The sequence below is a fragment of the Mustela nivalis genome (assembly GCF_964662115.1).
Source record: "Mustela nivalis genome assembly, chromosome: 2".
Lineage (NCBI taxonomy): Eukaryota > Metazoa > Chordata > Mammalia > Carnivora > Mustelidae > Mustela > Mustela nivalis.
This window is the reverse complement of record NC_139021.1, coordinates 167,927,144-167,951,466: the sequence shown is the minus strand read 5'-3', so window position 1 is coordinate 167,951,466 and position 24,323 is coordinate 167,927,144. Positions and strand designations below refer to the sequence as shown.

General features: G+C 52.7%; 1 long non-coding RNA gene across 1 annotated transcript in view; it reads left to right on the top strand.

Annotated features, from left to right (window-relative positions):
- Window positions 1-14,807: 14,807 nt before the first annotated feature.
- LOC309859477 overlaps window positions 14,808-24,323 on the top strand; it is a 173,127-nt gene continuing 163,611 nt past the window's right edge. Inside the window, exon 1 of the long non-coding RNA XR_014308721.1 lies at window positions 14,808-15,149. This is a non-coding gene — a long non-coding RNA (uncharacterized lncRNA). The remainder of the gene's footprint in view (window positions 15,150-24,323) is intronic.

Sequence of the window (24,323 nt, the reverse complement as noted above, 5' to 3'; positions counted from 1 at the left end):
GACTCCATGAAGAGCTGGGGTCACCCCCATCCTGAAGCATTTGACAAGGGCCCATCATATACCCCCCGCCCTCAGCCCATGAGGAAGGCACCGGTTTGACTCAGACCTAGGCCCCGCCCTCATTTGGCTGTAGGGCACTCAGACATGGAAGACATAAATGACGGAACCCCGTGGTAAATACACAAGTAAAATGTGTACACACACAATTCAGCAATAAAGACAAATAACTGAATTTTTAAAAATTTTTATTTATTTATTTGACACACAGAGAGAAATCACAAGTAGGCAGAGAGGCAGGCAGAGAGAGAGGGGGAAGCAGGCTCCCTGCTGAGCAGAGAGCCTGATGCAGGGCTTGAGTCCAGGATGCTGAGATCATGACCTGAGCCAAAGGCAGAGGCTTAACCCACTGAGCCACTCAGGTGCCCAAATAACTGAATTTTAAAATGGGCAAAATGGGTGCCTGGGTGGCTCAGTTGGTTAAGTGTCCAACTCTTGATTTCGACTCAGGTCATGATCCCAGGATTGTGAGATGGAGCCCTGTGTTGGGGGCTCAGTGCTGTGTGCGGAGCCTGCCTAAGATTCTCTCTCTCCCTCTCCCTCTGGCCCTCCCCTTGCTCTAAAGGAAGGGAGGGAGGGAGGGACGATGGGAGGAAGAAAGGAAGGAAGGAAGGGAAAATAGGCAAAGGATTTGAATAGACATTTCTCCAAAGTAGATATATAAATAGCCAACAGCACATAAAAAGATATTCGACATCACGAGTCACTAGAGACATGCAAATCAAAACCACAGTGAAATACCACTTTACACTCACTGGGATGACTATACGCAAAAAGGCAGATAAAAACAAGTGCTGGAGAGGGTGTAGAGAAATTGGGGTCCTTGTGCTTTGCGGGGGGTGGGGACATAAAGTGCTGCAGCCACTTTGGAGAACAACTGGCAGTCGGTCAGAACGTTAAACGTGGAGTTCCACATGACCCAGCAATTCCACTCTCAGGTGTACATACACCCAAAAGAAAACATAAAACGTGTACACAAATGTTCTTTGCAGAGGTTTTCAGAATGACCCCAAGGAAAAAACCCAAATGCCCCTTGAATGATCTCAGATAAGTAACGTATGGTCTGTCCATACAACAGAATGTTATTCAACCATAAAAATGAGTAGAGTGTATCCAACTGGTCATGGTGGGTGTATGCAGTGAGTTTTTCTTTTTTCCACTGTGGGAAATGTAGAGCAGTTAATTTTTAAAAAATTAAAGTTACAAAAATATGGTGGGGGAGTTATGAGTAAGTGAAATTTTGGAAAAGAAAATAAAACCCAAGACTTTAAATTGAAAATGTAGTCTCTTTTTCCCTCGTAACAGAAAAAAAATAGAGTTAAATATTTTAAATATATGTTTATCCAATTTCTATTTTTATGTACGTCAGCCTTCCGTTGGATTGTTTTTACTGTACTTCCGGTTTATCTTAGAAAAAGAAAATCCACACAGGTAAATAAATGAGAGCACTGGGAATATCAGAGGATTGTCTATGAAGAAGACTTTTTATTCCTTGTTTGTTCATTGTTCATTGTTTTCTGGTTTGTTTGGGGTTTTTTTTTTTTTGCCTTTTTATTTTTTCAACTTGAATCTTCCACTTAGATCATTTTATTTTGATCATTTTATCATGAGGTTAGTAACTATACTGAGAATTTATTATTCCTCCTATTTCTTTGGTGACCAAAGAGTTATAGTGGAAGTCATCCATCTGATAAGTCCTAGGAAATACAGTTCTTCACAAAAAGCCTTTGAAGTATCCTTTTCCTGCCTTCTTCTATCATTTCCTGTCCCTGAAGTCCAAGAAAAGTTAGGTGCAGAAACACATGGAAAAATGTGATGGTGAATTAATATTTACAAAAACAGGAGCATGTGTTCAAAGCAGATCCTGGTCTCTGGAGACTGTACATATTTTCTGTGAATTCAAATTGTAATACTTACTTACAATTTTATCAGTCTCTATATACAGTGAAACAACTGTATAGAAACCAAATCATTACCCAGGCAGGAAAGGATAAAAAGTTGTGAAATGGATGTAAAATTATTTAACCCGATACTTAATTTGTTTATAACAGTAAGACTTGCTAAATAAATCTAGAGTGATTCATTTTTAATAGGAAGCTATTATTTTTCTATTGTGTAATAACTACCTGATTTTGAAAAATAGCTTGGTCAAATAATAAGATACATTGTGTTGTAAAAAAAAAAAAAAAAAAGGAAAGTATTTACGCATGTTACAACATGGGTGAACCTTGAAAACATTATGCTAACTGAAAGAAACCAGACACAAGAGGACAAATATAGGATGATTCCTTTTATATGACACATCGAGATAGGCAAATCCATAGAGGGAGAAAATAGTTTAGTGGTTGCCAAGGACTAGGGAGAGAGGAGAAAGAGGAATGCCTGCTAATGGGTATGGAGTTTATTTTGGAAGTGATGAAAATGTTCTGGAATTAGATAGTGGTGATGGTCCACAATTTTGGAAATATGCTAAAAATACTGAATTGTATACTTCAGAAGAGTAAATGTTCCGGAATGTGAATTACATACCAACAAAAACCTAATAAAGGCAAATATGCAACAGCACAGAGGTAAGAACACAGAGAGGGAAGGAGGAGGGTCCAGACCATTATGCCTCTGTGGGGAGGTTTCCCAGAGAGAAGAAACCATTGGAACCTGGTTTTATAGAGCCAGCAGGATTCACCAAACAGACTAAGGGGAAGAAGGGCTGGCTTTCTAGGCAGAAGGAACAGCACGTGCAAAGGTCCGGTCTGAAGACGGGAAGCAGTGTAACTGATCAAGTCCTCTGGTCCTTGGGAGTATAAACCTTGGTGCACAAACTCAGAAGTCATTTTTTGTAAGCGGAATTCATTTCTGACTCTGAGCTCCATTCCTCCAGGCTGCAGAAAGTGTCACCCCCCTCAGTTCTGGTGTCTCTAGGTTTGTGATATGTTCCAAGATCCTGTCCTGCCCCAGAACACGGGGTCAGCATTAGTTTCCACGATTTAGCGCGGAGATGCAGTCCTGCGTGTCTTCGACTCCCCTGACTCTGTGCTGAGCCAGAGTCTTTGTCAAGGCTCTGTCAATGCTGGGGTTCCACAGTCCTGAGGTGCTGTGAGGGCCATCCCTCCCTGGATCTTCCTGTCTGCAGGCACCCTGCCCCAAAGCATGATTGGTGCTCCCGCTGCTGAGAGCCCCCCCCGGCCGGCCCGCGGCACCCCCAATCTCCGGACGGAAGTGTGTTTCTCTGATCTCACCGCCGGTGATGCAGGGGGAGGCTGCTCTCCACCACTGCGCTGGGACATTTGTCCATCTCAGTAGATTTTCTCCATTGATCTCCTCTGCAAACTCCCTAAATCATCCTCAATTTTTGAGCAAAGACCCAGCAAGACAGTCAAACTACTCCTGTTGAAGCGGGAGGAATAAAAAGAAGATCCCGCATTGAGGAGAAAGAAAAACTAATATTCTAAAATACCCCGGTTCTAAGTGACCATAGTGTCTGAGGAGTCATTGTCTGAGGGTCATTCCAGTCACAAGGTGAAGGTGCACCTCCAGGGTCCCTCTGAGGAGCAGAGGCCCAGAATCACTCCACCCCTCAGCCGTGTGCCCCTCCGTCACTAAGTCTGTCTGGGGCTGTTGCCAGGAGCTCAGTGGGCTGCAGTTCCTGGTCCTCAGGAACATCCGGGTCATGCAGATCCCGTCTGCCTTAGGGCAAGGAATTGGAGAGGAGGCTGTAAAGCTGAGGCCCTGAGGGTAGAGGCGGGGCAGCAGGTCCAGACACAGTGTGGAGACAAGGTGGGGATGAAATGGAGGGTCGGTGATCAGAAGCAGGAATGTTCGGACTCTCCAGGCCAAGAGGGCCAGGAGGCCAGCCCAGAAGGGCAGTGAAGAGGAAGCACCTTAAGCAGGAGGCCAGTCTGGGTTACTTGTGGCCTTTGATGAGTGGTGCGGCTGGAGCTACTGCAAGGGTCGGAGGGAGCGGGAGCAGGAGCTGGAGACTGCGCACAGCAGGTAGGGGTGGCACTGGGCAGGGGAGAGCCAGGGAGAGAGGGCCCGGAAGGCCAAAGCCAAAGCGGAGTGAGGGCCCAGGGCCCCTCGTGCATTAGTCCCCAGTCTGTTCCCACACATGGGTGCGAGCGCAAGGGGAGAGCAGGGGACGGGGAGCGCAGAGGTGCCAGCAGTGGCGGGGTCAGCCAGCCTGGCCACCGACTTCACTTTGTGCGAGGATGTTTATTTAAGGAAAATCACTATGTTTACTCAAAGCTTTGGGCTGCAGCCCTCAGGGGTGGAATTATCAGTGAAAGCTGGGCTATTAATCAATTGTGGGGCCTGGCGACAGACCTTCTACCCTTCCGGAGAGTAGGAGGGACAGAGGAGTTAGGGAGGGAGCAAGAGGGGCTGACCCAAGCCCAGGCCAGTGTGGGAATGACTCTGATCCCGGGAGCAGGAAGGGTGCTCGGGAAGTGGCCTTGAGGTGGCGCCTGGAGGGGGCCGAGGGGGGCGTTTCCATGGCACAGCAATCATGGGACCGAGCTGGACGGAAATCACAATCTGGGATGTTCCCTGGCCAAGGCCAGGTTGCCCGGGGAGGCAGGACAAACTTCCTGGATGGACACCCGGAGGCTGAACCCCTGGGAAGAGGGCAGGGTGGGGGCGGAGGTGGTGCTGGGCCAGTGGGATCCCCCCATGCCATTGGCCAGGACCTTGCAGAAAGTCTGACCTAGCTTGCCCTTGGGGATGCAAGCAGGGTGGGGGGGCTGTAGCCCTCGGTAACTTCCTGCTTGCCCTCAGCTCTGCTGGGAAGCCTGGCCGGGGCTGTGGGGTGGGGGGATGTTGTGCCTGGCCCCCTCTACCCCCACCACGGTGAGCCGACTGGACAGGCAGAATAGGGGCTGACGGGGTGCTGGGTGAGCAATGCCCTGACTTGAGAGTCCGCGTGGGAGGAGGAGCCAGGAGGCTGAGACATCAGCTGGTCCAGGAGGGCTCAGATGGGGGATGGAGACACTACCCATGTGCGCATGGGGCATCGCGCAGCTGAGGTCACATCTCCTGAATGCAGCTCCCGGAAGGTCTCTTGACAGCAGAATCCAGCCAGAACAGGGCTGCTCTTGTTGGGTGTCTGGACCATTGTCTGGGGACAAGCACCCTGTGCGGGGTCAGGAGTGATGAGTGAGTGAGTAGAGGAAGGAAGGAAGGAAGGAAGAAGGAAGGAACGAACTTACTCTCTCATCACGTCTTGGTGACAAAGGACATAACAAAACACCAGGCCCAGGATGCATGAAGGGTGCAGTCAATGCCTCTGATATTAGGTGATCCTGGGAGAAAAGGATGGTGAAAGTAAGACAGGAAAGGAGGAAGAGCCCACAGAAGGGTGTGTTATCAAGGTGGCCTCTGTAGGAAATCAGGGTTCAGCTTCCAGGAAGCCCCGGCAAGTCTTCAGAAGGCCGGTCAGAATTGTCTCCTTGTGGGAGGGAGGCCACTGCATTTTCCCACTGTCTCTGTCCCCCACTGGTGGTGGGGTGCCTTGGGGGAATGAATTTCTGCGCACTGTCTTGTAGACCCAGCAGGCCCCTGCAGCATGGGAGGGAACCCTGGGGCAGGGAATGAAAAGGTGAGAAGGCATGCTGTTGGCTTGCTGGGCTCCGTGCTTACACAGCCGTGGCTGGAAGCAGGGTGGGTCCAGGGTGTGTGTGACAGGCATCAGAGACATCCCTGCAGAATCCCTAGAGGGTCGAGCTGTGTTCTGTCCATCTTGGTGTTCCTGGTAGGTGCTTAGTAAATGTGGAATGACCAGGACACCAGAGTACAGAGAGCCCAAGGGAACCAGCCGTGGTTGGGGTCTCCAGCTGAGAACTCTAGACTCCTGACTTTCCCTCCAGTGAGGCTGGGGGAGGGTTCCTCCCTGTAACCCATCCCTGTAGCTACTTCTCAGCTAAGAGCGTCTTCCGACATCAGACACCAGGGGAAAGTGGAATTTCTGGGACATATAGGATGCCTCCCTTGGGCAGGAAAGGGTGGGACACTTGAGTGGACAGTCCCACAAGACAATCTGACTGGAGAAGGGTATTTCTCAGAGCAAAATCTGGGTGCCATTACCTGCAGAGTGTTGGTGGGGAGGACAGCCTAAAACCGTAAGTATAACATTGAGATACAAGCAAACTTCTCCATGCCATGGAGCTGTGTCACTCCCACAAAATCACGTGTGGCAGAACTTCGAAAAATATGAGGCCCTCAGTAGAAGGTCCTCATGAGACCACAGAGTATTGACTGGGAAGAAAAGAGCTGGCCATGGTGCCAGGATGCGGCCAGACCTTCCTCTGAAGACTGCACAAACGGAGATGTCCTGGCCAGCACCCAGGAATCTCTGCCCACATCCTTAACCAGGAGCTGCCTCTCAGATATGGTAGCTAACTGAGCCATACCTCAAGACCGACTTCTCCCTCCACCATATTTTTTTTTTTTTCAGTCCTATTAATTCCTTCTTTGAACACCAACTTTAAGCCAGGTCTGTGGGTCTCCAGAGGAAGACTTCCCTGCCTTCAAGAAGTAAACGGCCCAGGGCCAGAGATCAATGAGCGACTATTTCTGTAACGTAAAATGTGGTGGTTTCTGGAACATAGGTAAGCACAAAGCCCGTTGTAGAGGAGGGAGAAGGAGTCGGCTCATTCATTTACTCAATAAGAATTCAGTAAGGGACCACGAGGACCCTGGCCCTGCACTGGGGTCAGGAGAGTCCAGCGAGTGGTGTAGACACGGTCTCTCTGCTCAGAGCATGCGCAGCCCAGCCTGAGCCTCCCCCAGCCCAAACCAGGAATCTGCCCCCTGCCCCCGGGCCTTCTGCATTCTGCTAGGAAGGGCTTCCACAGGCCACCTCCTCGCTGAGCCCATTCTGACTCCTTGGCCCACAGAACACTTCCAGCTAAAGCTGGGGTAGGCCGGGTCCTCTGGGAAGCAGACGAGGAAGCAGGAGTGGACATGCCAGGGGTTGCCTTGGAGAAACCTCTACGTGAGAAAGAAGAGGAAACGAGAAAGGGTCGGAGGGTGGTCCAGCCTCCATGCAAGTCTCACCCGAGGAGGAACAGAGGGAAGTCAGGACGTGTGAAAGCGTCCCAGGCCGTCGTGGGGTGCGAGAAGGCCTGGCAGGGCCACCGGGCGTGCTTAGCCCTCAGAGGGTTCTGTCTCCGGGAACCGGCCTGTGACAGTCGCCTGCGACAGTCCCCTGCTGCCCCGGCAAGTGTGGCCTCCGCAGCAGTGGGTCTGAGACCCCACACTCCCTGGGGCCGGAGGTCTGTGTGGCTTGGCCACTGGCCTCCCCAAAGCGCTGGGCTCCACATGTCACATCACCCAGGAGCCCCCGCACGGCTTGTCTCCTGCCCTCGAGAACGGCGTCAGGGGAATCTTGACGTCTCACCTGGCCTGTGTGTGAGGGGCTCAGGACAGGGATGACATCATCGTTCTCCAGCCATCCATCTGGCTACTGAGCCATCCATTTAGTGTTTCCATGGCCCTGGGCACGAAGGCGGTGAGCAAGGTGACCCCAGAGAGCCTGCAGCGGGAGAGGCATTAAGGGACCCATCACAGCGTCAACAGGGAGTTTCTAGGTAAAGGTCAAGTGAGTTTCTATTTCCCCTTTCCCCAAGCTGGAGGGGGTTTTCTCTGAAAGGGCAGCTGTCCCCAGGGCACGGGTCCTGCTCTGGGGACATGAGTCAGCCCAGGGCCAGGGAGAACATTAGGGCCTGCGGGAGCAGCGGTGACAGGGCCCTGGACTCTCCCCAGGAACTGCTTTTCACCCCTTCCCTGGACCTTGAGGGAGCAAGAAAAGAAAACATGGAGGGCAGTCCTGCTTCAAAGAAGAAACCACTCCCTTGCTTCCTTCGGGGCAAAGGCCAGCTCTTCCCTCCCCAGGGAGCTTCTCAGGATGCTCTCCGGGAAATGCTGAGAAATCAAGTCTCTTCCCTGGAAAGCCTTGGAGGAGGCGTATGGTTTTCTCTCCCAGGAGCACAGCGGGCTCTGAGCGAAGCCCTGTCCAAGGCCTTCCATGAACCCCAGGCCACGGTGGTGAGGAGCCCCACCTCACAGAGGCTGGGGGGGGGGGGGGCGAGGAAGGGGCTTGCCCAAGGCCACAGCACTGGTTGGTGGTAGAGTGGAGACCTGCGGCCACACGGCGCCCCTCACCCCCGCCACACCGCCTCGAGATGCCTGCCCTGAGGCCTCTCCTCCAGCCCTGCAGGCGGAGCCGGACCTCAGTCCCTGGCAGGAGCCTGGACTTGCAAGCGAGGCCTCGGTGCTCCCTTGCCCTGTGTAGCTGGCGAGCTGGTCTCCACACGCGGCAACCCCAGTGTGCCCCCACGCCGTGGAGCTGATGGCAGAATCAGAGTGCTGACCCCTGTGCGGGGTCCCTTGCAGTTCCTTCTAAGCGGGGAGAAGGTTCCAGAACCCGGAGAAAGCTAGTACCTCATTTTATTTTCATAAAACAGTTTTAAGAGCTAGAGGGCAAGAGAACCAGGGTAACTACTATCACAAGGGGGCAACCGAGGCCCGGGACACGCGGCTGACCGGTGGCCACACAGGTTAGCAGGCTCGGGCGCAGGTTGCAGAGTCCTGTTCTTCCTTCCGGCAGAAGCACGAGGCTCTCCTCTTTCATGGTTTTTCAAGTGTTCTTTGCGAAGAACAGGACATTCGGCAATAGTGAAGTGTGGAAGGTGGTTGTGAGCGCCGCGCCTCACTGCTCCATTAGCTTTCCGCTGTTAGGTGCCTACCGAACGTAGGTGCTTCCAGTGTTATCACAAGGAGTTACGTGCGACCCAAACCCATGGGAGCCAGCGTGCTCCAGCGGTGCCATCTGAGGCAGCAGATGGGATGGGGGCTTTTAGGCCATGGGGTCATCCCTTTCCGCGACTACATGGAAGCCTTATAGCTTAGACTCCGCGGGAGACCCACAGGGGAAGCGTGAGAAAATTGGGCAGGATCTGAGTGCCACATGGTCATTCTGAGCAGCCTGTGCGAGCTAACCCACCTCCCTTGATTGCTCGGGCCCCCGCCCTGTCTAGTGGCCTTTCCAGATGCCCTGATCCTTGAAGAAATGCTCTACCTCTAGAAACACCAGCTTTGGGGCCCTCGGTCTGCTGAGGCTGACCCCCGGGGCCTGGCTGCTGGAGGAGGCCAGCGTGCCCTGGGGTGCGCACAGGCTGCGGCCTCTGGACCCTGCTTCCCATGATCAGATGGGGAGTAGCCTCAGAGGAAAAGAAGAACCTAGAAGATGGGCCCCCCAGGTGTGGCCACGAGGAGCAGCCAGCTGTGAGCCCAGCCTGCAGTGAGGAGCCCAGCCCAGGGGAGCCCTGGGCTGTGGCCCTGGAGGGTCCACTGGGGTCGGGGTGGCCGTGGAGGGTGGGGTGAGAGCTCCGTGGCCAACAGCCTCTGTGAGGAGATCCTCATCGCTGGTGAGTTTCCAGCACGCGTCCCGGCTCTGCCCAGCCCACACCCGCTCCCTTGGGCTCCAAGTAGAGTCGTGCTACTATTCACAAGCTGACTTCTGTTTTCTTTTCAAAGCCAAAAAAGACATCAAGCTGTCAGAGAGACTTCTCCCAACATTTGGGCTGGGTGGAGATGTTTGGGGAGAGTCTTCCATTTCTTTGCACCATGGGGAAATGACCAAACACAGGGTTTTAATTCATCCTTGGGGTGGAAAAATGGGATCCTCTCTCAGGGGTAGCAAAGAGCCTTAGATCTCCGAACAGGAAACAGATCGCCCCCACAGCCCCTGCATCATTTCCCCTAGAGAAGAGGACAGCTTTGAGTCAGAGCTCCTCCCATGTCCTCGTACCTTGGGCACCTGTGTGTGTGGGAGGGGTGGGGAGCAGGGAACAGCCAGGATGCCACCAGCAAGAAGACCTAGCACGGATTAAGTGCTTGCTGCCTTCCAGGAAGTCTGTTGGACCTTTACATCAATCATCTCTTTTCATTCTTCCAGCACAAGGAAGGTATTGTCATCTGCCCATTTTATGGAAGAGGAAACTGAGGCCCGGGGGTCCTACAGCTGTAAGCTGCAGAGCTGGGATGTGGATTCTGGTCTGAGTCCACATCAGAGTCTGAGCGCTTGGCCATGGAACCAGGGTTCTCACAGTGGCATCTGGAAACCACCTGCCTGGGGAATTCCCAGGATGCCGGATAAAAATGTGGAGCCCGGAGTCCTGCCCCGTTTACTGAACCAGAACCTCAGGGAATGGGGCTGGAAGCTCTGACGATCTTTCAGTCAGGTTGTTCTCATGCTTGCGAACCCCAGTGTGCTGGGCTCCACCGTCCACGTAGCGGGGAGAAGGGTGGAGTGTGCGGGAAGAAGACTCCAGGTACAGAGCGTCCTCTGTGACACACTAAACAATCTGGAGTTACTTCAGTGACAGGGGCATCCCTCCGAGAGCTCCCCCAGGCCCTGGAGGCTGTCCTCTCATCCCGCCTGTGTTAGCTGGGGCCTGGCCAGTTAGCTCCCAGCCCCAGGCCTGAACTCTCCAGGGCCATAGGAGGCCGGGGTGGGTTTCTATGATGTTAGCCCAAGTTCTTGCCAGGACTGTGGCCCACTCATCCCCAGGGTAATTCAGCTTCCGACCCCACTAATCTGCCCATTATGAGAAACTGCCCCCAGAAGCCTCCCCTCTCTCCTTCCTGAGAACCTTCTCTCCACCGGCCCGTGCTCTCTGCCCCACTCCTCCAAGCAGGATGATCACTCGAGTGACAGCTACTAGAGTCAGTGACAGCAATGTCCCGGTGGGGGTGTTAGGTGGTCCAGCCATCTTCTGGGGCACGTGGCAAACGGCGAGGAGTGACACACGGTAAGCCAGCAGGCCTTCCTGACTCACTGAGGCAGCAGCAGGAGCCCTCGCAGGTAGGGCAGGGAGAGGCTGCTGCTTAGAGCCGGGGCTCGTGTGTCCCTCCACAGACTCTCTGACCTGCTCCTGCCCCCCAACATGCCCCTGGGAAATGTGTGGGACCCACTTCCTCTAAGCCCTTGTGACTCAGCTGGCCTTCACAGCTGCTCTGGATGTTATTTTTAACTCCACTTCACCTGGGTGGGGCGGGGACCAGATCTGGGACAATTCCACTCACCAGGCGGGTCCCAGGCAGAAGAGGAAGAGGACAAACCCCGCTTTCTGGCACTTCGACGAGCCTCTCCCCTGGAAGCCAGCGCCACGGAACCCACCTGCAAAGCCACCCGCCTCGCCTGGCCCGCCACGCTGGGCCCCAGGGCGGCTGCTGGGCCCGCCTCGGGCTGGTGTGTCCGGGCTGGGGCAGGGGGAGGGGGAGGCAGCCGAGAGGCCGTAGGGTCACCAGAGATGGAGGCTTCTGAGCAGGCCAGCAGCCGCCCAGATCTCTTTCCTTCCACCAGCTGAGTCCCCTCCTCGTCGTCCCCCCACGCCACCTCCTCACGCGTCCTCCAGGAGAAGGGCGACACAGATGGACAGGAGCTCCGTCTGGTTGGCGGTGGCTGGTCCAGACAGCAAGTCCTGTTCCTTCTCCATCTGGCTTTGTCACTGAACTTTCTGCTGAATTCCTTCCAACCCTGTCGGCGGCCCTCCTGCCAGGAGGAGCCAGTGCCAGGGAGAGCAGAATAATTGCCTCTCGTGTTGTGCATGCAGAGCCTTCATTAACACGCCCCGGAGCGGCATTTGCAGCCCTGTCGCAGCAGCCCCCATCGGGGAGCTCGCAATTCATCACCCCCAGATCCTCCACTGTCTTGAAGGAGCCCATGAGGCCTGTGTTTCTGCCTGTTTCTTCGGCTCATTTGGAAAGTTACGTTGTTGGTGCTGCTGTTCCTTAAGGAGAGGAAGCCTCTCGGGGGCCTTGCTCACTCAGTGGCTCACGTAAGGGACGTGGCCCACTCACTCCGCGTTCTTCTTTTGGGGCACCGGGAAGCAATGCTCGCATTCCGCAGAGGACACGCAAGGAGGAGCACGGGAAGGGGGCAGGAGATTTGGGTTTTGGGTAATGGCTCTGCCCGTGGTCAGGGGTGTGATCTTCAGCAAAACATTTCCAAACGCCACTTTCTTCACTTACAAAATCAGCTGCTGGCGTGGACAGGCTCATGGAATCTTAGAGCTCATCTAGTTTACCTGTCATTTTGCAGATAGGTAAACTGAGGCGCAGGGTGGCCATTCAGCTCACCTACAGTCATGTGGGGTAGGTGGTGTTAAGACTTGAGACCTTGGTTACAGCTTTCTGTCTCCTGAACTTGTGTGGGATTGGAGGAAAACAGGTAGCAGTCAGGAGAGCAAAGACACGGTGACGGTGACGGGAGTCCAGGCTTTGAGCATGTAGGGAGCTGCAGAATGGGTGACCTCTGCCTAACATCAGAGTCCAAGGCTGAAAGGAGTGGTTCTCACCCAGGGGCCCTCTTTGCCTTAAGGGACATTTAGCAAGTTTCTGGAGACATTTTTGGTTGTTCCAGTGGTGGAGGGGCGGGGTGGGGAGACATCTAGTGGGTAGAGTTCGGGAGGCTCCAAGCACAGGACAGGGAGTGATCTGTCCCCAAATGTCATCAGTGCTCTGGCTGAGGCTCCAGCTGGACACCAGCTCCTTTCTCGACTGCCACCTGTCCCAGAGTTTTCATAATTCTCCTTTCCTTGTCTTCAGCTTCAAAGGAACTCTCTTTTCCTGACTTTGCTCTTAATGCTGATTTGAAAAATAATTACTTTCTGGCATATAAAAGTCATCCATGCTCCTTTTAGAGAATTTAGAGTATTCAGAGAGGTACAAAAATAAAAATCAGTCCAACCACACAGAAGTCACTGTAAGAGTACTTCGAAGTTGGGTATGTTTTCCACGTTACCTGAGATTGCCCAAGCACACTCCGCCGCTTTCTTCTGTCTCACGGCTTTTCTCAGCAAGCCTCTCTGCCCTCTCTCCAACCCCCTCAACTGCTGAAAGCATGTTTGTCATCAAAGTCACTTCAAACAGCACCTCCTCCAGGAAGCCCGCAGGCTATGAACAACCCCACTGAAGCCGGAAGTGGATTCCCCTGTTTCTCTAGGTCTCGCAAATGCCAAATTTGACATGCTTTCCTTTGTTTTTGTTTTGGTGCTTCAGTTCTCTGTAAATGCCTTGAGGATGGGTATTACATTTTAGTCTGCTGAACGTGGGTCCCCTCCCCTTCTGGCGCAGCACCTAAGCTGGATCTGTCCTCTTTCCTCGCCTGACATCACCGTCCTCTGACTTCCAGACTAAATAACCATCCTTAGTCACACAGAACATTTCAATCAGTGGCTTTTGTTGCCCCATCTTTGGGGATTATTCTGGAACTCTTCTTTCCAACTGCATGGATCTTGGAGACATTTAGTATTATAATAAAAATCAAAAGCTTTATTTATTTGTTTATTTATTTGACAAACAGAGATCACAAGCAGTCAGAGAGGCAGGCAGAGAGAGAGAGGAGGAAGCAGGCTCCCCACTGAGCAGAGAGCCTGATGGGGGGGCTCGATCCCGGGACCCTGGGATCATGACCTGAGCCAAAGGCAGAGGCTTTAACCCACTGAGCTACCCAGGCGCCCCTAAAAATCAAAAGCTTTAATGGAAGACTCGCTACTATGTTTCAGGCATCTGGATGGATGCTTATGTCAATGTTCTGATTCACCCTAAACTAGTGACAAGGCATTGTTGACCCCTTCCTACAACTGTGAATGCCGAAGTCAGCAGGGTGTTAGAGTTTTGCCCCAGGTCACCTGGCAGACCAGAGGAGGCACTGGGCTTTAACCTAGAGCTACCTGGCTCCACAGCTATGGGCCCCTCCTTGGAGTTTCTCAAGTCCTGTGCAATAAGCTTGCTCCTGCCCATTTCTGTTTTGACAGGGAGAGGCAGCAAGCAGGTGCATCAGTGCCTCTCGTCTGGGTGGCTCCAGGCAAGGCGTCTTCCTAAAGGGAGGTCAGAGAGCCCAACCCTCCCTGGCCGTGGGAACCTCTGGCTGGTGGTAGGGTGACCTGCTGGGGAGCCTGGTGGATGGCTCCAAGTGCAATCCAAGGTCCCTGGAGGCTGAGCCTTCCTGGGCTTGTGGCATCCGGAAGTCTAGCCTCTTGCTCTGGTATTTCCTGGTGCCTTGTGCTAAGTGTCTTGCACAGGAGGTTAGCGATAGGTGGCTTGCCCTGCAAACATCGGTCTGCTAGGAGGGCTGGTGAGACACCTGTCTGCCGGGTGGGCTGGTGTCCCCTTTCTCTTTGTCAGGGGGCTGATCAGCTGGTCCAAGCAGGGGAGGTCTGGGGCTGAGCTGGACCAGAGGAGGGCACGCTCTCCTTTCCTGGCCATACCATCCTTCCCAGATCAGTTCAGCTCCCCTCTCAAGGCCCCAAAGCTGTTTCTGCTACTTCTTCGGAGTTCTCTCCCTTCGTGGGCGGAGGACCAAGTACAGGCTCCAGATCAGGGTTAGCTTTGTCTCAAGCGCAGCTGTGCCAACAAAGTGATCTTGTGCAAGTCACTGGCTTTCTTGGAGCCTCAGTTTCCCCATTTATAAAATGGAAAGAATGACGCCCAACCTCAGAGGGCTGGGATGAAGATTCAATGGATGAGGCAGAGATAATGACGTGTTGTAGGGACTCAAAAGTCTCTCTCTTCCTTGCTGCTGGACAGTGGAGGACGGTGGCTGGAAAACAGAAAGGGAGGGAAAGTGGGCTGAAATGAGGCGGCGGGGGCAGGCAAGGGAGGGCCCGGGGCCTCCTGTTTGTTTTTCCACTGGGATCCCTGGTGGAGGAGAATCCCTCAGCTGGTTGCCGATAGTCTTGCTTAAACCGCCATCGGCAGGGATGAAGGCAGCTGTTCGGAACCTCGGCGTGGGCTCAGAATCAGCCTCCCTCCGTTTCCATGCGGCAGTGGATCACAACAGTTAGAGCCATCTCCAGGCTGCCCAGCACACAGGCCCTGCCACTGTGTGATCTTAGGCAAGTGGCTTAATTTTATTTTTTGTTTAAGATTTTATTTTTTTATTTGACAGACAGAGATCACAAGTAGGCAGAGAGGCAGGCAGAGAGAGAGGGGGAAGCAGTCTCCCTGCTGAGCAGAGAGGCCGATGTGGGGCTTGATCCCAGGACCCTGGGATCATGACCTGAGCAGAGGCTTTAACCCACTGAGCCACCCAGGCGCCCCAAGTTGCTTAATTTTAGAGCTTCAATTTTCTTACCTGTAAAATAGAGATGTTAATGCCTGACTGGGTTGCCTGGGATGATGAAGTTCGATCCGGTAGGGGCTGTGCTGGGCTGAGCCTGGTGTAGGGGTCTCGTGTTCATCAGCCCGCTATGACTGTTCATTTTGGTGGTGGTTGTGATCACTCCTGGCCACAGACTGTGCCATTACCCTGAGCTGCCTGAGTTGGAGGCCTGCGCACTGGGAGAGCGTGGCTGGTTCACCAGAGAGCCCCTGGCCTCAGTCATCGGCTGGGGCACGGGTGAGCCAGCTGGGATCTGGCAGCCCAGGTGTCAGCAGGGGCTGCATTCCAGCGACATTCCTCCTTGGCAGAAACTTCAAAACCAGAGGAAGGTATTACTCAGACAGATTCGGAAGGCATTCCAGGATGTCAAACGCAAGGCTTATGATGCAGACAAGCTGATGATAATATGGAGTGCTACATTCGAGAATCCTGGACTGTCGCCTGGCAGCCCGGAGGCTGAGGGTGGGTGTGTGTGCGTGCGTGTGTGGGGGGAGGCGGGGGGGGGTGCCCAGGATGGAAACTGACCACGACCCCTCTCCATCCCAGGCCTTGCACAAAGCCCCTGAAGACAGAAATCTGATTCCTGCCAGCAAGAAGAGACCTCCTAAAGCTGTGACTTCTTCCTCCGGCTCCTGCCCCTCCCCCTTACAAGGAAGTCACATGGGTGGGGGTGGGGAATCAGCCACCCTTTCTGAGGAATGTTCTCTCCTGGGAGGAGGAGAACTCCCAGAGCCTCCGTGTTGTGATGGGCAGGTGGGCAGAGGCTGGGTCCTTCAGTTGGGGACTTTCAGTGGCCCCTGTTGTGGATGTGACCCCAGGCTAGGTTTACTGTGCCCCGCTGGAGAGGACACTGGGGGAGATGGTAGTGCAAGCGGAGGGCGGTGCGGGCTGTAAACAAAGCAGACAGAGTCCATTGAGTCGGAGAAACAGCGTCATGCCCGTGAGAGCCGAGCAGGTGGGAAGTGGTGGCTGGGGAGCCGGTCAGAGACAGAAGACCTGGCAGAGTAGTAGGTCTGGGCAAGAAACAGGGGACCTAGATGCAAAAGCAAGGGGAGCCCCAGGCCCTGTGGCTGCTGCACGTGACGGGGAAAGGTAGCTGTCAGGACCCCGGGGTGGGGCAAGGGGGGGACAGCACAGAAGAAGAGGAAGGGGAAGAGGAAGAGGAAGAAGAAGGGGCTCAGAAAGAAAGGAAAGAGGAGGGAGGTGAGGAATACGCCTTGAGCACCTCAGCCAGGCCCTGGGCTAAGGAGTGTTCCTTTAATCCTGCAAACATCTCTCCGAGGTGGGTGTAAGAGTCCCCCCCAAACAGGAAGGTGAGGCCCAGCCAGCATCTGTGACCCGCCCCAGTTCTTAGGCTGCAAGTATCCAGCTGTCACCCCAGGCCTTCTGTCCGCCAGACCCATGGAGAAGAGCCCCGTGCCTTTGCAGAGCGAGCGCAGCCTCACAGGAACTCCCCTGCTGCCTGACATGATGCAGGCCAACGCTGCCTCACATGACTTGTAGATATTTTCACTTATTTACTTCTTCTAACTCAGCCAAGAACTTCAAGGGAGCATCATTCCTGGAGGATTTGTTCATCGATGTGTCACAGTCTAGCTACTGAGTCCATGGGCAGGAAGGAAATGGGCAGGTTCAGAGACCCAAACATCTGTCCCCTGTGTGTCTTGTAACGTTGGGGAGCTGGGACTCCCCCAGCCCTTGGCTGGCACCCTTGGCTACCCTTCATTTGGGGTGGGAGAAACGCCAGCCGGGGACACATCCAAGGTGGGAAAGGGCTCCAAGAGCTCGGGCCTGCGGTGGGACCAGGGGCTGCGCCATCTTCCCCAGTGCTTCTTGCCACGCTGGCCTGAGATTTGCACGGGTCTCAGGGGCGCACCCGGTTCCGCTCCAGTCCCGAGAGCAGCACTTGTGCCTCTCCTCCAAGTCTCCACCGGTTTGAAGCCCCGTTCCGTCCTGCTATGGCTTTTTCCCTCTGTTTCCTTTTTCCCTTCTTCTTTAGAGCTGGGTCGGGGCGGGGGGGGGGGGCGGTGGGGAGGGTTGGGAGAGCAAAGGTGGAGATGTGCTGTTTTGCACAAGTGACTTGCCTGCACGTCATCCAAAAGCCGCGTTCCGTTCACAGAGGAAGTGAGAGGTGTCCGATTCGGTCACGCAGAACGCAGCTGGGCGGCTTGAAGCGAAACACAGTGGCCACTCTGAAGGAGGTGTTGTCCCTGGGCTGCTACGGGGTTGAGTCACAGCAGGCGCCACTCCCACGTCAAAAATACCGGGCCATTGTCCCAGGGAGGTGGGCCCCTCGCTCAGGTCATTTCCGATCCACTCCCTGGAATCACATTAAAGGAAAGGGGAGCCGAGGAAAAGCAGCAGAAACCCGGATGGCTCAGCAGGCCGGGAAAGGGCAGAGCAGCCCCTGATGTGGGACTCCCACCGCCACCCCTCTGGGTCATCTCATCTCCCCCCTGGTCACATCCAGGACCAGGACCTGGGAGCCGACTGCGGTTGTGTGGCATCCACAGACCAAGAACTGGGGGGGGCATTCCTTAATAAAAAGAACACAACATTCTGAAAACCAAGTTAAGGACAAAAGTGAGTATTTAGTTAGTTGCGGGGGCGGGGAGCGCGGTGAATTGCTGACATCCCACAGATGCAGGGCTGTTTCCTCAGAGACCTCCTTAACCAGGTTATCAGAAATGCAAATGTAGAAACACTTCCTGTTTGTACCCTGAGCCCCTTCCCTGCCTGGGACACTCCCAGCCTCTCGAGGCTCTGAGAGCCCCAGAAGCCAGTGTCTTGTCAACTTTACGGTAAGTGCTCCTCCGACAAGACCTCAGCGTTGACAATCCGACAACTGCGGGAACGGGTAAGCACACAGACATCGCCCAGCGCAGCTGCTCCTGACCATTCTGGGGGGCCTGGTCTCCTTTGAGAATGGAATGACAACTATGGACCCTCCCCCAGAAAAATGCATAATACTCGTATCCACTACATTTTATATGCCATTCCAGGGATCCTTGGACCCCCCCGAAAGCTTACCTACGGATCCACGTTAGGGGTCCCCTGACCTAGTGCAATCCATTCATTTCACAGATGGGGCAACGGATACCCAGAGTGCGTGGGGGGGTGATTTGTTCAAGGTCGCACATGGTCCGTGGGGAGCAGAGTCAGGACTCGAATCCGGCCCCCGCTGGAATCCACCTCCCATACTGTAACAGCTTTGCCTCCAGCACTGGATAGCATGGGGTCCCTAGGGATAGAAGTCCCAAGTTAGGGCCCTTCGGAGTGTCCTTCTCTTGTCTTCTGGTATCTATCCTTGACATATACTTTTGCTCAGTGTAGCTCAGAGAGGGCAGAAATGATGGCACTGAAACAGACACGGACGGCGATGGGTCGGGGAGCTGCAGGCTCTGGGTGTAAATGCAACGAGAAAGATGAAGTCGAGGGAGGGAGAGAAACAGTAAGTAAACAACATTTGAGTCCCCTGAGAGAGGGCTGGTGCTGCTCTGTTCAGTGCCCGGAGGGCTGAGCCCTCGGGAAATGCTAGCAAAATCACAGCGGACTGCCCCCTGCCTGAGTCTTCTTCCCAACCTACTCTCTCCCCTTCTGCCCAGCTTGGTCACCAGTGGCCCCTCCGTGGCCCAAGCCCTGTGCTTCGCAGGTGTGGTTCCTCCTGCCTGTGCAGCTGCCCTCCTGCAGCCACAGCAGCCCACCCACCACCACGCCGGACGCTTCCTCTGAGCCCCCAGCTGACTTAGGTCTCCTGGCACAGGTCCCTCTCAGCACCTGGGTCATCTCTTTCAGAGCCCACAGCGTCACTGTCACTCACGGTTCTGTATTTATCTGTTTCAGGGCTGTGTCCCCCAACTAGCCATTAAGCCCAGAGTGCGCAGAGGCAGGGCCCTTGGTGCCTCTGGGCCCTGGGCATGGCCTATGGAGGCTCTCCAGAGTTACGTGCTGATTTCAGTAAATGGCGGCATCTGCTGGTTTGGACCTGGGCACTTGGGACGAATGCCTTTGGGCCAGCTCATTCCTGAGCTCCTGGCCAGAACTGCGTGCAGCTGGGAGCTTTAGCTTGAGGCACAAAGGGAACAGGAGCAGGGGGCCAGTACCACGAATGGTGCCCAGCCTCTCAGAGCAGAGGCACCAGCCAAGCGGAGGCTTACAGGGACGGAGACACAAGCCGGACTCTGTGTGCCTTTGAAGTGGATCCGGGTGCTCTGCCTTTTTCTCAAGAGCCCACCCCTTTGAACTCTGAGAGTCCCCCGGTCCCCCGCCGGCGAGCTCACCAGCCGTTGTGCTATGGACTGTCTGCGGAGGTCATGGGCAGATGGCTGAGGGGGACCCCTCTCCTGAGGGCTGCAGCCCCCCAGGAATGAAGAGGAAACTCAGAAACGGTTCTCTCCTGCCTTCTGGGCTCACCTCCAGATGATGGAGCTATCTTGAGAGGGCATATTCAAGGGTGTTTTCTCTCATTCCATTTTGTTTGGGGTAGAGTATACGCTTTTTTTTTTTTCTTTTCAACCTGACACCCAGGACTCCATGACTGATGCTGTGAGCAAGGGCCGAGAGCCTTGATCAATTCTTTATTCTTCTTCTTCTCAGGAGGGGAGGGGTTTGTGTGACAGAGAGGCACAAGGTGCCCCTCCCAGGCTTGCTGCCTGGGGAGCAGTGGTTGGGGTAGAGGAGCTGATACTGACTCTAGAAGGTTTCTCTTCCCACTCCCACTTCCCAGCCACTTGGGGGTGGGGGGGTTGGAGGGCAGGCAGCTAGAGACAGGTGCATCCACCGCTGTGAATGGGCACCTGCCCCATGTCCCCCTTGCTTGCTCTTAAACATACGCCAACAGAGCACCCCTCCCCTCCCCCCAATCCCGGATGATATCATCAGTATGAAATTTTGTGTCTCGGTTTCTTGTACCAATCAATCACCTTTGAAGGGGGAAGAGAAACAAGCCACAATAGGATGCTAAGGCCTCTGAGCGAAGCTGATTGGTGCGCCTGGGCCAGGGTCCCATCCTGGAGCTAGCTGACTTGACTTCGTTCTCCAGCTTATCACGCTATGGCTTGCAGGAGAATCCTACGGCCTCCGTGGATGGAAAACATCCTCGTGGCCGAGGTGACTAGTCTCTGGGCAACACGACAGGGCCCCGCAGCCTCCCTCCCTTCCTTACTCAGCTGGTGACTCTGTCTTTGATCATGGCATCATGGCTTTAGCACTTTGTCTCTGTCTTGGAAAAGCCTTTACGTTTGCTCTGTCATAGCTTCCCTAACCTCCCCAGGCCAGTGCATCAAAAGAGAGTCACCAGGCTGCCAACAGTGCTCCTGCTCCCAGGTGAGTGGCAGGGTGTGTGTGTTGGGGGGCGGGGGTCTGTCGGGAAAATGGTAGCTACTGCCTGAGCAGAAAGAAACAGACGGCAGCCAGCGCCGGCCTACATCACAGCCGGGCTCTGGACATTCTTGTCGAATGAATGAGGGAATTCCCAGGATTCCTAAGGGTGTGAGGAACAATGTGGAGGTGATTCCACACACAGTCTCTGGTGGCTACTACCCGGCTCTGAACAGTGGCTGTGCCTCTCCCTAGCTATGCACACTTGGGCATGCTAATCGATCTCTCTGGCCCTACTTCCTCAGCTATAAAAGGGGGATGATGATGATGATGATGATGGCCACAATCATAGTAATTGTTGCGATGTGTAAAGCAGTTAAAATACTGCCTGGCACATAATAGATACAACGTTTAAGTGTTGGCTATTATTATCAAGACCAGAAATAGAGTTATTCCAAGGTATTGAATATTACTTTTAACCAGAAGCTATGGATTTCCTTATCTTGTAGGCAATCTCCACACCCACAACTCCTCCCATACACATGGAACCCTATGTGGCAGGGGCCAGCAAGCTTTTTCTGTAAAGACTCAAATTGTATTTGACTTTGCAGGCGATACAATTTATGTAAACAGCCACACACAATAGGTGAATGAGTGAGCAAGGCTGTGTTCTAATAAACTTTATTTATAAAAATAGGAGGCTGTGGCCTGTAGACCACAATTTGCCAACCCCCAGTCTATTGGGATTCTATCATTTTACAAAACTCTGCTTGAATTCTATCTCTTCTAAGATTCACCTTCTTCTCCCTGAATTCCCCAAACACTGGGTCAGGAAGGAACTTAATATCATGGAAAGAATGAGCAGGAAACCTGGGTTTATGTTCTGCCCTACTGCATGACTTTGAGCAAGGCACTTATGATCTGAGAAGCCCCAGCTTACTTACCTACAAAACAGGTGTAAATGTTTTGCTTTACTTACTTTCTAGGGTGGCGTGAAGCTCAAATAGAGAAGGCACATGGATGTGATTTGCAAACTCTAAAGCACTACATAATGGCAGTGGGTCTTCATGCTGTCCCTGCGCTTAGGACAGTGCTTGGCACTTGGTCTGCTTTGATGGCACCAAATCCCAGTAGTGGTGTTAAGTACCATTTTTTTATAACAGACATACTGGTATATGTCTATATCTCTGTATTGGTTTTCTTGGGCAGTTGGAGAACTCAGCGGGGGACACAGGACCAGGAGAGTGAAAGGACACCATTTCCTGGGGTAGAAGCTACGGAATGCTTGTCAGCTTGAGATGTAGGTTGGCATCAGAGAGCAGCAGGTCTGGACTGACATGACAGGGAGTAAGGTTTCTAAGGCAACATATGGCTAGAAATCTGTATTAGTTTCTAGGGGCTGATGCAACAAATTACCACAAGCTTGGTGGCTTAAAGCAAGAGCAATTTATTTTCTCACAGTTCAGGAGGCCAGAAGTCTGAAATCAAGGTGTCAGCAGGGCTGTATCCCCTAGAGAGGTTGTAGGGAAGAATTTGTTTCTTGCTTCTTCTTTCTCACAGTTGCTAACATTCCTTGACTTGTAGACACGTCACTCCAATCTTCGCTTCCATCTTTATTTTTATTTATTTATTTATTTTTAAAAAGATTTTGTTTATTTATTTGACAGACAGAGATCACAAGTAGGCAGAGAGGCAGGCAAAGACAGAGAGAGAGAAGGAAGCAGGTTCCCTGCTCAGCAGGGAGCCCTATGCAAGGCTCGATCCCAGGACCCTGGGATCAGGGCCTGAGCAGAAGGCAGAGGCTTTAACCCACTGAGCCACACAGGCGCCCCAGCTTCCATCTTTACATTGTCTTCTACTCTTGTGTCTTTTCTCGTTCCCATCCCTCATAAGGATGTTTCTTATTTGACTTGGGATCAGCCTGGTAATCCAGGGTGATCTTATCTCAAGATCTTATCTTATCTCCTTAACTTAATTACATCTGCAAGATCTTTTTTCTAAACAAGCTGACTCTCATAAACTCCAAGGATTTAGATATAATATATCTTCTAGTGTCACCATTCAATGCATGGCAGAATCTTATTTTCACCTAACTTTTTATGTAAAGTATTTCCCATGTCATTGAATGGTCTTCCAAAAACATTATTGCTGATAGCTAATAATATCCTATATTGTGGATATGCCATAATTCATTCATTTCCTCTTGCTAGAAATTTATATTGCTCATGATTTTCTTTTCTTTTTAAAGATTTTATATATTTATTTATTTGACAGAGAGAGATCACAAGTAAGCAGAAAGGCAGGTGGGGGTGGGAAGCAGACTCCCCACTGAGCAGACAGCCGGATTCGGGGCTCAATCCCAGGATCCTGGGATCATGACCTGAGCCAAAGGCAGAGGCTTAAACCACTGAGCCACCCAGGCGCCCCTGCTCATGGTTTTCTATGGTATAATAAGGATACAGTGCATGGGCTTTGGAGTCACACATTCCCAGGTCAGGTTCTGGCTCTCTCACTTACCAAGGATGTGATGATTAGTCAAGGTCTATAAACTTCTCTGGCCTCAGTGTCTCATTTGTGAACTGAGGCTCAAAGTACTTATCTCATGGGGTGATTCAGAGGATCCCAGGAAAGAATGTATGTGAAGTGGCTGGCAGCTGAGGGTCTGGCACATACGAGGGCTTGGCAGTCTAGTAAATTGCAGCCACTCTTTATTTTATTAATATTGATGACGTGTCGGTTAATTTACTTAGGATGGGTTTATAGATGAACTATTCTCAAACCAAGGGATATAGATCTTGGTTTGTACTGTCAAATTAAATTCCAGAAAAAACATCTGCAAAGACACTCAGCCTTACCCAAGTAACTACTCCCTCTGGGCTCTGAGAGCCAGCTAAATCAGTGAACAAGAATTTCACAAGTACCTGTCATGGAACCAGGTTTAAGCTTTTCAGGCTTGCAGTCTACTTGGGCCAACCAAATTCCATACATGAAATGAAACAAAATAGATAATAAAAAATGGAATTAATTAAATCAGCAAGTATCTATTGAGCATCTATTATGCACCAGTTACTGCCCTGGATGATGAGTGTTATACAGTGGTGAACAACACAGGACCAGTCCTTGCCCCCATACAGCTTATAATCCCGAAGGTCAGACCTCGGTTGTGGGGGCGCCTGGGTGGCTCAGTGGGTTAAAGCTCACGTCATGATCTCAGGGTCCTGAGATCGAGCCCCGCATGGGGCTCTCTGTTCAGCGGGGAGCCTGCTTTCTCCTCTCTCTGCCTGCCTCTCTGCCTACTTGTGATCTCTGTCTGTCAAATAAATAAATAAATCCTAAAAAAAAAAAAAAAAAAAAAAAAGAACTGGGTTGTAACATTTCCTTCCTACAGTGGAATTCAGAGAGATAAACAACCCATAGGGAGCACATGGATAGGGGATGCTTCAAGAAGAAAGATGGCCCAGAAAATGAACCTTGGAAAAGGAGCAAGAGCTAGAGGAGAATGAGAATGGAGGCTTGGGCCTCACTGCCTTCAGATATAGTATGGAGGCAGAAGTGGAAAAGGGCTTAGGAGGCTTCCCTTGTGGAACACTGGAACAGCCTTGAGCACTGGCTTGGCAAGGTAAGTCAATTTTCTTTTTCTTTAGAAAACTAGAGACTCATAAAATTTTCTGAGCAGAAAAAGACTAATGAAAGCATTTAGGAAGAGGAGAAGGGTCTGGATGAGTGAAGCCTGCAGCCAGAAGGCCAGCCAGGCTTGGAGCTATAAATCTCGTCCTGTTTCAGAAGC